Here is a 14266-nt window from a genome sequence, read left to right on the forward strand (position 1 = left end):
AGACTGAAACATGCAATAAGAGAAGTATAGAATACATTACACATGCTTAACAGTAGAATGGAATAAAAACAGCAAAGAGTGAACTCAAAACAAATTACTAGAAAATAAAGACTGAGCACAGGAACAGAAAAAAAATGAAAACAGAAAAGCATGTGAGATTGGTAGGGCAGTATCAAACAGTAAAACACATATATTATTGGAGTCATACAGGGAAAGGGGAAACAGATGGAGCAGAAGAAATATTTAAGGAGATAATGACCAACATTTTTAAAAATTGATGACTGAAATCATTCCATACATACAAGCAGCTCAGTGAACCACAATGAGAATATAAAGAAAAACACACCTAAATACTTCAAACTGCTGAAAACAAAAGACAAAGTGCTATCTTAAAAGCAACCAGAGAAAAAGGACACAATACTTGTAGGGAAAAAAAAATAATGAAATCACAGCTGACTTCTCTCCATGAACAATGAAGGCCAAAAGACAATTGAATGCCACGTCTCAAGATATGTCATGTGACAAGCTAAGAATGACATATGTTTAGAATGATATATCTTAAGAGAGAAGGAAAATGTTCACCTAAATCTGTATCTAATCTGTAATTAAACACCCTTCTAAAAATTGAAGGCAAAAATAAAGATTTTTTTTAATCTAAAAAGGCTGAAAGAAGATCACCCATACAACATGAAATACTAACAGAAGTTCTTCAGGTAGAACAAAAATGATACCAGAAAGAGGCCCGTATCTGAAGAGAAGAATGAAGATAACCAAAAACAGTAAATATGTGGGTAATTATAAAAAAATTATTTTTAAAAATAAAAAATGTTGATAATTTAATGAAAAATTAGTAATGTATGGTAAAGTTTCCAATATTTGTGTACAGTAAAATATATAATGACAATAGCAAAAGTACAATGGAGGTAAAAATGAAATTATTCTGTTAAAAGGTTCATATATGGCATACGAATGTTACAATATTAATTCATGGTAGAATTATAAATTAAGAACGCATATTATAATTCCAAGATCAACACTTCTAAAAAGTTATAGTTAAAAACATATTAGAGGAGACAATATGGAATACCAAAAACTTATTAATAAATCAAACAAAAGGATTTTTTAAAAAGGAGAAAAAAAACCAACAGAAGAAATACAAAGAAAATAGCAAGCTGATAGATTAAGTCCAACTACATTAGTAATTATATGAAATGTAAATAGACTAAGCAATCCAATGAAAAAAGTGAGACTGGAGAAAAATCAGGATCCATTCATATGCTGTTTCTCTCTCTGTCTCTGTCTCTCTGTTTCTCTGTCTCTCTCTCACATACACACACACACACACACACACACACACACACACACACAAAATATAAGGAAGCCAATAGGTTAAAAGAATGGGAAAGGATATTCCACACACACACTCACCATAAAAAAGTCAATGCAGCTCAATAATATCAGATGAAATATAATCTAAGAAAAAATATTACCTGAGTTAAAGAGGAAGATTTCACAGCAATAAAGGATATATTCTTTTAAAAAGCATAATAACTCTAAGTATTGTTATATCCAATAACAGAAAAATAAAATACATGAAGCAAAAATTATATACTACTATAAGAAATAGACAAATATGCAATCATAGTTGGAAGTTTTAACACTCTTTTCTCGGTAAATGATGGAAAGCAGACAAAAAATTAATAAGGATATAGAAAATGTGAAACCACAAGAAAAGAAAATAACAGGCCATATACCTGATGAACATACATGAAGAAACCTCAAAAATATTAGCAATATGACTTCAACAATACATTAAAAGAATCATATACCATGATCAATCAAAGTGATACACTATTTAACAAAATTGATGATACAGCAATTAACAAAATGAAGGATAAAAGTTATTTGATCATTCTAACAGACACAGGAAATGCATTTGACAAAATACAACACCCATTCATGAAAAAAACTCTCAACAAAGTGGGTACAGAGAAAACATACCTCAACATAATAAAGTCCATATATGACAAGCCTACAGCTAACACTATACTCTAAGATCAGAACAAGACAAGGTGCTCTTCCTTGCCACTTTTATTCAACATAGTACTATAAGTCCTAGTCAGAGTAATTAGTCAAGAAAAAGAAAAAAAAAGGCATCCAAAGCAGAAAGAAGAAAAACTGTCTCTATTTGCAGATGACATGATATCATATAGGTGTGCATGTGTGTATGTATATACATATATATATGAAGCTCTACCAAAAAAATTGTTAGAACTAATAAACAAATTCAGTAAAGTTTCAGCAAAGAAAATCAATATACAAAAATCAATTGCACTTGTATACACTAATAACAAACTATCAGGAAGAGAAATTAAGAAAACAATCCCATTTACAACTGCATGAAAAAATAAAACCCTAGGAACAAATTTGATCAAGGAGGTGAAAGGCCTGTACACTGAAAACTATATAACACTGATGAAGAAATTGAAGCCAAAAAAAGAAAAAAAAGAAATTGAAGCATACACAAATAAATGGAAAGATATTCCATGCTCATGGGATGGAAGAATTAATATAGCTAAAATGTCCATACTACCTAAAGCAATCTACAGATTCAATGCAATTCCTATCAAAATTCCAATGGCATCTCTCACAGAACAAGAAGAAACAATCCTAATATTTGTATGGAACCACAAAAGACCCCACATAGCCAAAGCAATCCTGAGAAAGAAGAACAAAGCTGGAGGCATCACACTTCCTGATTTCAAACTATATTATAAAGCTATGGTAATCAAAACAGTAGAATACCGGCATAAACCAGACATATGGTTCAAAGGAATAGAATAGAAAGCCCAGAAACAAACCCACACATATGTGGTCAATTAATTTATGACAAAGGAGCCATGATATATAGTGGAGATATGATAGTCTCTTCAATAAATGGTGCTGGGAAGACTAAACAGCCACATGCAAAAGAATGAAACTGGATCACTGTCTTACACAATACACAAAAATCAACTCCAAATGGGCTAAAGACTTGAATGTAAGATATGAAACCATAAAACTTCTAGAAAAAAACACAGAGAATAAGCTCCTTGACATCGGTTTTGGCAACGATTTTTTGAATTTGACAATAAAAGCAAAGGCAAAAAAAGCAAAAGTAAACAAGTGGGACTACATCAAACTAAGAAGTTTTTGTACAGCAAAGGAAATCATCAAGAAAATGAGAAGGCAACATGTGCAATGGGAGAAAATATTTGCAAATCATATGTCTGAAAAGAAGTTAATATCCAAAATATACAAAGAACTCATACAACTCAATGGGAAAAAATCCAATTAAAAAATGGACAGAGGATCTGAATAGATATTTTCCAAAGATGACAGCAAATGACCAACAGGTCCATGAAAATGTGCTCAACATTGCTCATCATCAGGAAATGCAAATCAAAACCACAAAGAGATATCACCTCACACCTGTTAGAATGGCTATTATCAAAAAGACAAGAAATAACAAGTGGTGGCATAAATGTGGAAAAAAAGGAACCTTTCTGCGCTGTCAGCAAGAATGTCAATTGTTTCAGCCACTGCGGAAAACAGTATAGAGATGCCTCAAAAAATTAAAAATAGAACTATCATATGAATCAGCAATTCCACTTCCCAGTACTTATGCAAAGTAAATGAAGACACTAACTTGAAAGGATATATGCACCCCCATGTTCACTGCAGCATTATTTATACCAGCCAAGACACAGAAACAACTTAAGTGTCCATGGATGGATACATAAGGAAAAGGTGCTATATAAACACAATGGAATACTATTTAGCCATAAAAGAAGGAAATCTTGCCATTTGCAACAACATGGATGGACCTTGAGGGCATTATGCTAAGTGAAATAAGTCAGACAGAGAAACATAAATACTATATGATCTCACTTATATGTGGAATCTAAAAATGAATTCATAGACATGAGAAGAAATGGGTGGGCATCAGTTGGGGTCGGGGCGGGGAGCGGGAGAGAGAATGGAAGGTAGTTAAAAGGTACCAACTTCCAGTTATAAGATAAATAAGTCCTGGGGATGTAATGTACAGCATGGAGACTATAGTTAACAATACTGTATTTTATATTTGAGAGTTGCTAAGAAAGTAAATCTGAAAAGTTCTTATCACAAGATTTTAAAAATTGCAACTATGTGGTAATGGATGTTAACTAAACTTATTTTGGTAATCACTTTGCAATATATAAATATATCAAATCATTGTATTGTATACCTACAACTAATATAATATTATATCAATTATATCTCAATTTTTTAAAGAATTATTTTTAAATAACAAAAATTAAAAAATAAAAATGGACAGAACTACTCACCAAGGAATGTAAGAAGCCTCTACCAGCTGAGAGTAGCTCCCAGCTGACAGCCAGCAAGGAAACAAGGACCTAGGTCCACAACCACAAAATACTGGGTTCTGCCAACAAACTTAATGAACTTGGAAGTAGATTCTTCCCATTATCTTCTAGATAAGAGCCCAGGCTAGCCAACATCTTCAATCAGCCTTGTGAAGCCCCAAATAGAGAAGTCAGAGCCCACCTGGACTTCCAACCTACAGAGCTGCAAATAATAAATGGGTATTGTTTTAACCTACTAAGCTTGTGGTAATATAGAGCTAATACCCATATTAAGTGTTTTATATAGTAATGAACCTTCTTTATATAAGCCAACATGAATAAAAATAACTAAATGAGAGAATTAAAAGATTCATATGCTCATGTAGGTGATGAATTCCATATAATCTTTGGGCAGTATTATCAAATTGTGGTACCATTTTTCATTAATATTGCTCATCTATATATTTGTTGCAATGTCAGTGACAAAGGATGTAATGAGCATTTCTCTAGCTCTGTGGGCTTCATGGAAAATACGGTAATATTCTTTGAAACACACATTGCTCTAAGTGTATTTTCATCGTCAGATTTACATTTTGTGCAAACAGTTTTATAAAAAACTTCAATTTCTTGAGAAAAGGTAATGTATTCCATTTTTATGTTCACCAAGTTTTGTTTCAAAATTAAGATATAACTCAGCAGACCCAAAGAAGTAATGTTCAGAAAAATGTTCAATGCAAAAAATACATTGTGACATTGGAAAAATTATTAATTTAAAAAATGGGCCATGATTACAAATAATTATCAAATTTTCAGCATACAGTTTTTATTTTTTATATTGTGATTGACACCAGTTGAAGAATCAATTGGTGACTACTCTCACAAAGAGGAACTTCATCTTTAGCCTACTCATTGTCATCACAAACATGATCAAATTTCCTTTAAAAATTCCCTATAGAAATTATCATTGAAATATGATGGCTTTTGTGTCTTCATTACATCTGATCATTTTCTCTTATAGTTAGATCAGTTATATCAATCTTATGCTTTCTATAAAGAAAGCCTATCCATACATTGCTCATATTTTACCACTAGCAATAGTCATTAGAATATGGATGAAATACAGTAGTAAAGAAAGACTTTAAGCCACCAGTCATATATGCTAAGCATCTGAAACATGGCTGGTCCAAATCAAGCTGTTCTGCAAGTGTGAAATACATACCCGATTTTGAAGACCTTTTACCAAAAAAGCACAATTTAAAACATTTCATTTATCATTTTATATTGATTATGTGTTGAAATGGCAATTCTTTGGATATACTGAGTTAAATAAAATATATTATTAAAATTAATTTCCAGGGAACTCTATTCAATACTTGGTAATGACCCATATGGGAATAGAATCTAAAAATGAGTGGATATATGTATATGTATAACTGATTCACTTTGCTGTACAGCAGAATCTAGCACCACATTGTAAATCAACTACACTCAAAGAAAAAATAATTATTAAAAAAATTATAGTAAAATAAAATTAATTTCAAAAAAGAAAGACTATTTAAAAGTTACATATTCTCTCTATATTCTGATGATACAATGATAATTTAACTAAAACATGAGGTTCGTAATCAGTCACTGTCCAATGATATTTGGAAAATCACAACAAATTACAGAGAATGAAGATGAGATTACAAAAGTAGCTACAGATATAATTTCTGCCAGCATAGCGTTTAACAAATGCAATTAAAAATACTAAAGAACAGATTCCTCTTTTGATAATGGCCAAACAGCTCCCATCAAATGAACCATCCCAAAGATAATAAGTTCTGGGCAAAATATGAACAAAAAGCTATTTGAAGACCCTAGAGAGTAACAAAAAGAAGCCAGACACTGGGGTGCAGTTGACATTGGAAAAAGAGAATGACACTGGATGAGTTTCCCATTTTTATGGCTTTTAGCCATACCTATCAATACCTAAAGGCTGAATCCATATTAGAAAACTCAGTCTTACTAGCTCGAAAAACCAAAGGAAAGAGTTTGAGCAAATATAGCAGGTAGAAAGCGAGGACAGAATGACAAAAAGAAAGCTACAGAAAGAAAAAATTAAATTCTGTGTATAATAAACACTGCCCAAATCTCATGCATACAGAGGAAGAATGCAAACAGTTCAGTTAAAATTAAAATAATTAAACCAAAATTTCAGCTGTTGTACTTCAGGGGAAACAAAGTATGTAGTTCAAGCTCTGCCATATTAACTTCCTGCTTTAAAAATAATCAGGACTCAGAACAGATTTCAGAGTCTTTATCTATAAAGTATTGTTAATCATGTCCAAGATATAAATAAAATTTACTTGATATATTAAGAAATAGAAAATCATGATCCTTACTCAAGAGAAAAAACAATAAACAGAGATTGAGAGCAAACCTGGATGTTAAAATTAGCAGAAAAGGATTTTAAAGCTACTATAGTAACTATGTTAGAGGAAGTAAAGATAATATGCTCATATGAGTGAAAAGATGGGAAATCTCAACAGAGAAACAGTGACTATAAAAAATAACCAAATGGAAATTTTAGAACAAAAAATAAAATTTCTGAAATTAAAAATTCACTAGATGAGCTTTTCATCTGATAGAGATTATGAAAGAAAGACTCCATGAACTTGAAAATTACACAATCTGAAAAAGAGAGAAAAAAATTTTAATTACGGACTATCTGGGATGATTTCTAAATGGTCTAAAATACCAATAATTGGAAAATCAGAATGAAAAGAAAGTTAAGATAAAAACACTAATCAGCAAAATAGTAGACAAACAAGAGAGAAAATCAACAAAGCTAAAATAAAAAAATAAACCGATCAAGCAAAAAGACAAATTTCGTGAATTACAAAATACCAATACCAAAGATAAAAGAAGGGTTATCACTATCAATTCCATAGACATTAAAAAGATAATAAAGGAAAATGACAAAATTTGTAACTTTTTTAAAACTGTTAATAAACTAATGGACTATCACAACTTCTATTTAACATTGCACTATTTGTCCTAATAAGACAAGAAAAAGAAACAAAAAGCATAAATACTGGAAAAAAAAGTAGAACTGTATCTATTTGTAGATGACATGAATGTTTACATAGGGTATCATAACAAATCTATAAAACAATTATTAAACTAATAAGTAAATTTGGCAAGGTCAAAAGATACAATGTTAATATTGAAAATAAATTATTTACATAAAAGCAGAAAAAACTAGAAACTGCAATTTTTAAAATAATTCCATTTATAGTATGATCAAATACTTTATAAACTTATGAAAAAAACAGTCATTCAAGACCTCTACCCTTAAAACTACAAAACATTCTTAGATAAATTAAAGAAGACCTAAATAAATGAAGAGATATCCAAAGGGAAAAATCAATGTTTTTAGATGTTAATTCTCCCTAAATCAATGTACAGAAATACAACACAATCCTAGACTCAATCCTAGCAAACTTTTAAATCAAAATTAACAAATTGATTATAAAATATATATGAAAATGCAAAGGACCTAGAATATCCAGCCTATCTTGAAAAAGTATAAAGGTGGAGAACTTACACTACCTGACTTCAAGATTACTATAAAGGTAAGACATTAGGATACTGCAGAAAGATAGACAAATAGATCAATGGAACAAAATAGATAGCCCTGAAACTGAATCATACTTATACTATTATTTAATCCTCTACAAAGGTGACAAAGCAATCCAGTAGAGAGTAGAAAGTCTTTAAGTTTTTTCAGCAAATGGTGGTAAAACACTGGATATCAACCAGGAAAAATATAAATCTTGACCCCTACCTCACACCATACACACAAAAATTAATGTGTGATGCATTGTATACCTAAATTAAAAAGCTAAAACTCTATAAAGCTTCTGAAGGATATATAGGAGGATAGTTTGACGACTTAGGGATTGGCAAAGAATTGCTTGACAGCACACAGAAAACAAAAACTCTAAAAGAAAAAAATTGATAAATTAGATTTTATCAAAATTAAAACTTCTGCTCATCTAAAGGAATTACTAAGAAAATAAACAGGCAAACAACAGACTGCAAGATATATTCACTGAGCATATATCTGACAAATGACTGATATCTAGAATAAAGAACTTTTGCAACTCATTAATAAAAAACAAAAACAACCTAAATTTAAAAAAATTGAATAGACACTTCACAAAGGAAGATATACAAATGGCCAATGAGCATATGAAAAAGTGCCTGACATTGTTAGTCATTAGGCAAATACTATCAAAAGGAGTTGCTATTATAAACTCACCAGAATGACAAAAAATTAAAAAGATGTATATCATCAAATGTTGGAAAGTGTGTGAAACCACCAAAACTCTCAAACATATTTGGTGAGAGTTTCATTGTTTTTAAAAAATGATCTGGCATTGTAAAACTAAATATAGACCTATCCTATCACCCAAGAATTCCTCATCTAGGTATTCATCCAAGAGAAATAAAAATATATGTCCACAAGGAGATTAATATAAGAGTGTAGAATATTCATAAAATAGAATACTACTCCTAGGGAAAGGAAAAACTACTCATATATGCAACAACATGGATGAATTTTTTTTAATTATGCTGATTAAAAGTCTTTTATAAAAGAGTATCACCTACATGGTTTCAATTACATGAACTTCTAGAAGAGACAAAACAATCTATACTAAGAAAAAAAAATCACAACAATATTTGGTTCTGGAGGCTGAGGGGAGCCAGTATTGACTGTAAAGAATCATGAGGGATATAAGTGTGGGAATTCAGAGGTTAATAAATATATAGCCCCAAGAGGCTCACAGTATAGTGACTTCACCAATATCACACAGCCAGCAAGTAGCAGACCCAAGACATGAACACAATTCCTGTGTTCACTACACAATGTAAAGCTACCACAATATATGTAGAAAAGTCAGGCACAAATCAACTGCTGACTAAACATGGCAGCTCTCCTTGTGGTTTTCCTTTACCTCTATATCTGACATTACAAAGGTCATGCAATGAAATGGAAAGTTTAAAGGAACTCAACTAAGAAGTCCTGAGTTTAAGTAAGCAGCTGAAAATCGTGTTTCTTATAGCCTAATCTGGGTCCCATGTCTCACTTTCTAAACCAGAGCTGTTCCACTTTTAACTGCTTTACATATTGAGTTAGATTTTAAAGGAAGTGTTCTCTGTTAAAATCAAAAGACAAACAAAAACCATGGCTTGAAAAACACTAGACAAAATAAAGATCCCTCATACTTTAAGACACCACAATTTTAACATGCAATGGCTTTTTTCACTTTGCCCCAAAAAAAGTGCTCACAAACATTTCTGAGATCCTTAAAACTTCTCAAATTCAGAACTTAAATTCCTAGATCAGCCCTAGGAATTCTTTTCTTGGGTACATGAATCTTTGTCAGTAATTCATAAATGGATATGAAGACAGCTCATAGCATATATGAAGTGAATTCACTTTACTATTCAGTGAATAGTGCCAGAATTAAACAAAATAAGTTTACCAGTAATTATCTTCTTTGAGTTTTCTCAGATTCCTTACAATCATATAGAAGCTGATAATAAAAAAGTATAGCTAACTTTTACATGTCAGTCATGAACAAAAACAGTAACTTAATAAAAAGTTCTTTGAATAGGAAAAATAGTACTTAGAGACTGTACATCAGTATCAGATTAAGTATCTATACTAATAATTGTGGTATATGGTTAAGATTCACAGTGAACATTCCGGTAAAAATATTAATGGTACACATCTAGGAATCAAAAGTCACTCTGATTAGAAATATAAAGAGACAATTGTTAAGATAAACTTTTATGTCTATAATATAACTATTATCATAATAATTATATATTTAACAAGGTTTATACATGTACATATATATGTGTGTAGGTATGTGCATGCACATGTGTACATTCATATCAGACTCTTGGGTGCTTTATCTTTCAGAATACAGACTGTTCATGAAATATGTTCCTATAATGAAAAATCGATTGTGCTGTGATCATAACAACTCCAAACAATGCACACTGTGCAGACTGCACTCCCAGAACTATAAAAAGAAAGCATGCTGTTCTTTCAATGTCAAAGTCGTCGTTAATGTGCCATGATGAATAACAGGTGTCTGTGCCAAAAACCCTGAGCATAAATTGATGGCTTCATTATAAACCAAAGCAATAGTAAATGCTATGTAAAGGACTACATACTTCTGACCAAAACCACTACCAGATGAAATAATTAAATATTTACTTTGCAAAATCAAGTTTTATTTAAAATAATATTAATGCTTTAGAACTGTGGGAATGTTTCAGAGGAAAAGAGGTCATTTACACTAGGTGAATTCAAGCTTTACATTTCAGTTTTATAATTAGAGTGGCTCTGTAATTTATTGTCAAATAACACTTTTGAGAGAGAAAAGCAGTACTAATAATAATCAGTGGGGGACAGCAGGCATAAACTGGGACCAGTCCAGGCAAATCAGATAATATGGTTACCTTACTTGTAATTAAAAACACCAACAAATCCAAATCTTCTTTGATCTAGTAGGTTTTTTAAATCTTACTTTTAAATATTAAAGCCTGCATAACTCATTATATGTAGATGGAAAAGAGAGAAAGACTGTCTCTATTTTATTATCTATTTTGAATAAATTCCAGTCCTGTTATGCCCCTGTGTGGCCAGCCATCACAGCAAATTCACTGTTACACATTTAGTGACGGAGAAATAATTACAGTTTTGTAGAAAAATACAAGACATGTTACTAAAAATCCAAAAATGGAAAAACTTAAGTACATTTTTTCCACAAATATTATCACAAAAGATAGTCATCATTATGTTATTTGAATACTGCTCAAAGCAATTGATTACTCAAGGCCCTGAACACTTAAAAATATGCCTTCTAGCATCCCAACATTTTTGTTTGCTTCCAAAGACAAGATCACAAAATTTAGATTTCATAATGAATTTAGTACTTGAGAACTTTCTGCTGGTAACAAAAGCAATTATCTTTGTATCCTAATTAAATAATTTAATTTGGGGAAAAATGAGTTTACAGTAAGAAAATTTGATAATAAGAATTTAAAGTGTCATTTTATCAAAACCTATCAAGTGGATTTACATTGGATGCCAACACTAATTTTTTTTTCTTGTTGGATCTTTGGTTGTTTTATTTTAGCTGTAAAAGAAGATACTATCCTTCCTCTTCCTTTGTGCACAAAAATGGTACTCAAGAACCACAATGATAAGAGAATCAGCTAAGAACTTTCAGTTTGAAACATAAGGGTCATGCTATATGGTTTCCAACAAAAAGCCCATCTAAAATATTTTGATTTTTTTCACTCATAAATAAATTTCAATTATTCATTAGATAACAAAATATTTTAACAATCTATAGTTACCTCCAGTTTAGTGACTTATGATGCATAAATATTATTGTGTATTGAAAATCTTTGCTTCTTTGACAAGTTGAACCTGGAAATGCTTTTGGAATAATTATTATGGGAGATTTTCATTTTTAACCTTTTATTGCTTGTATGTCATAGAAGTAAACTGCCCTACCACCTGAAAATCTGATGAAAGTTGAGTTGCAAATTTAGGGACAAGATTAGTTACCTAGAAAAAGTCTCAAGAAAACTATTTGACAGAGTTCCCTTTCGATAATAGATTGTCTACTATTAACGCATAGTATTATTCTAGTAATTTCTCCTAGAAAGCAATTCAGAATAAAATATAATGCAATTGTCCATATCTATGATGTTATGTTTCTGTCACTTTAAAGATCATACTTAATGTCACAATACAATGACTGAATATTTCATTTTAACTAATCCAATTAAACAATTATTATTAATGTAATAACAACCAACACTGTTCTTTCCAGAGTGACAGTTATAGAATTGATGCTTCAACTTTAAGACCTTTATTATGTCCAGTCCACAAAGTTGAAAGGCCTGTTATTTAGAAACATTTTTAAAGTTGTTGTAAGAGCACATCATCTGATGACATACTCAGATCATCTTTGTTCCATAATTTTTTCTTCAAGAATGATTTTTTAGTCTACATCTTACTTTTCTGATTCAGTGTCTAAGCAGAATAAGAATTTTAAAAGTCCACTGTATCTGATCTGAACACAAAGTAACCAAAACATTAGAATATGTGGCAATATTAATTATAAGTTCATATAAACTTATTTTCACCTTTGATACTTCTAAAATAATAACTATTTGTATAACTGGTTTTGCTTGATTAAAAGTAAATCAAGTAGTTTGCATTTATGAAAATCAGTAGAGCTACATGTGAAAAAATGTCATGTTTTCTGAAGACTAAGAAGTCAAAAACATATAAAGGCAGGGGATTTATTCCTCCTAAAACAGAATAAATCTTTATTGATTAACTGGTAGTTTCAGATAATTTTAGATAAAAAATCAAAAAAGTTAAATAAGACTGGTCTCACAGAAGCATTAGAAACTTCACAATTTAATGTTTAACTGCAGCAACATAAAATTCCAGGTTTTTCAATAATGAGAGCATTGCAATTATAAGTATGCCAACAATAATAGAAACTTGAGGCCAAGGAAAAGAATAGTAATAGGGATACACACAATTCCCTCAAAAAATAGATATTCTCATATTTTAAAACTACTAACATACACTTTAAAACTAATTCCATACCATGCTGTTAATAGCACTACTTCTAAAGTGAATGTACACCCAGCCCAAATATTAATATTTTTAACACATAAATTCTTGGCATAAAAAAAAAAGAAATAGAAATCAAACAAGGAATAGATGTATAAAGGATGAGTACCAATCCTAAAAGTCTGATAGCTTCAGATCGTGAAAATTTTAAGAAAGCCATACTGCCTCTTTTATGTAAATGTAAAATGCAATACAGATTATTTTTATCATTACAGATATTCAAGCAATGTATTACTAAACTAAAAAAAAAACAATATCTTAAAATATAGATAGCCTATTTTAGAATATCACAGAATTTCATAACTCACATATTTTAAATTAGTCCAAAAACTAAACGTAAAAAACAATCAAATTAGTTAATTGAACAGAACTGTATGGGGAAAGAAGTGAAATTTTATAAAAAACCGATACGTTATTCTATATTCCATGAAAAGGTCATAGATATATTTATCATCAGTAAACATTTTAAATGTCAACAAATTCTAAAAGCCTCCTTTTCATTTGCTAAATTAAAACACATACTGTGTAATAGGTATTTTTTAAATCTCTAAAATAGGCTGCCTCACATTGTTCAGAGATCCTAAAAGGAAGAGACCAGCAAAAACCATTCAATATTCTATGCACTCTTAGTTCTCCCTCAGTTTCCAGAAGGTTTCAGTGCATTATCATGTTCACAGAATTTCCTTCTCAGTCTTTCACCACATGAATTTAGTTTAAATGGGGTCTTTTCTACACTAGGTATATAACATTAGAAATTCTCAAAACGCAAACTTTAATGAGGGGAGAACTGGGTAATAAAACAGCATTTTAAAAGCATTCTTTAATAGGCTATCTCTTTTAGTGTAAGCCAGAGAAACCATCTAAAACATATGTCCATAATTTAACAACCTTCACCACACACAGACACACACAGACACACACAGACACACACACACACACACACACCAAAAAAAGATCAGGTTGAAAAAGCAATAGGAATTTATAACAAAGCATCCTTCCAAACTAGCTGACCTAATACAAAGCATTATTAGCAGTTTCATAATATAGCTTGTTTTAAAGTGATTATTGATCTACCCTGCATAGAGAAATGTCTTAGACCTAGAAAACATCTTCTGCATGTTTTATAAAGAGCATGCATGATTGCTAATTCAGATTT

General features: G+C 30.7%; 1 protein-coding gene across 26 annotated transcripts in view; it reads right to left on the bottom strand.

Moving 5' to 3' along the window:
* RIMS2 (regulating synaptic membrane exocytosis 2) overlaps window positions 1–14266 on the bottom strand; it is a 590702-nt gene that overhangs the window by 336267 nt on the left and 240169 nt on the right. The window lies entirely within an intron of this gene.

Source organism: Balaenoptera borealis (assembly GCF_965194805.1).
Source record: "Balaenoptera borealis genome assembly, chromosome: 17".
Lineage (NCBI taxonomy): Eukaryota > Metazoa > Chordata > Mammalia > Artiodactyla > Balaenopteridae > Balaenoptera > Balaenoptera borealis.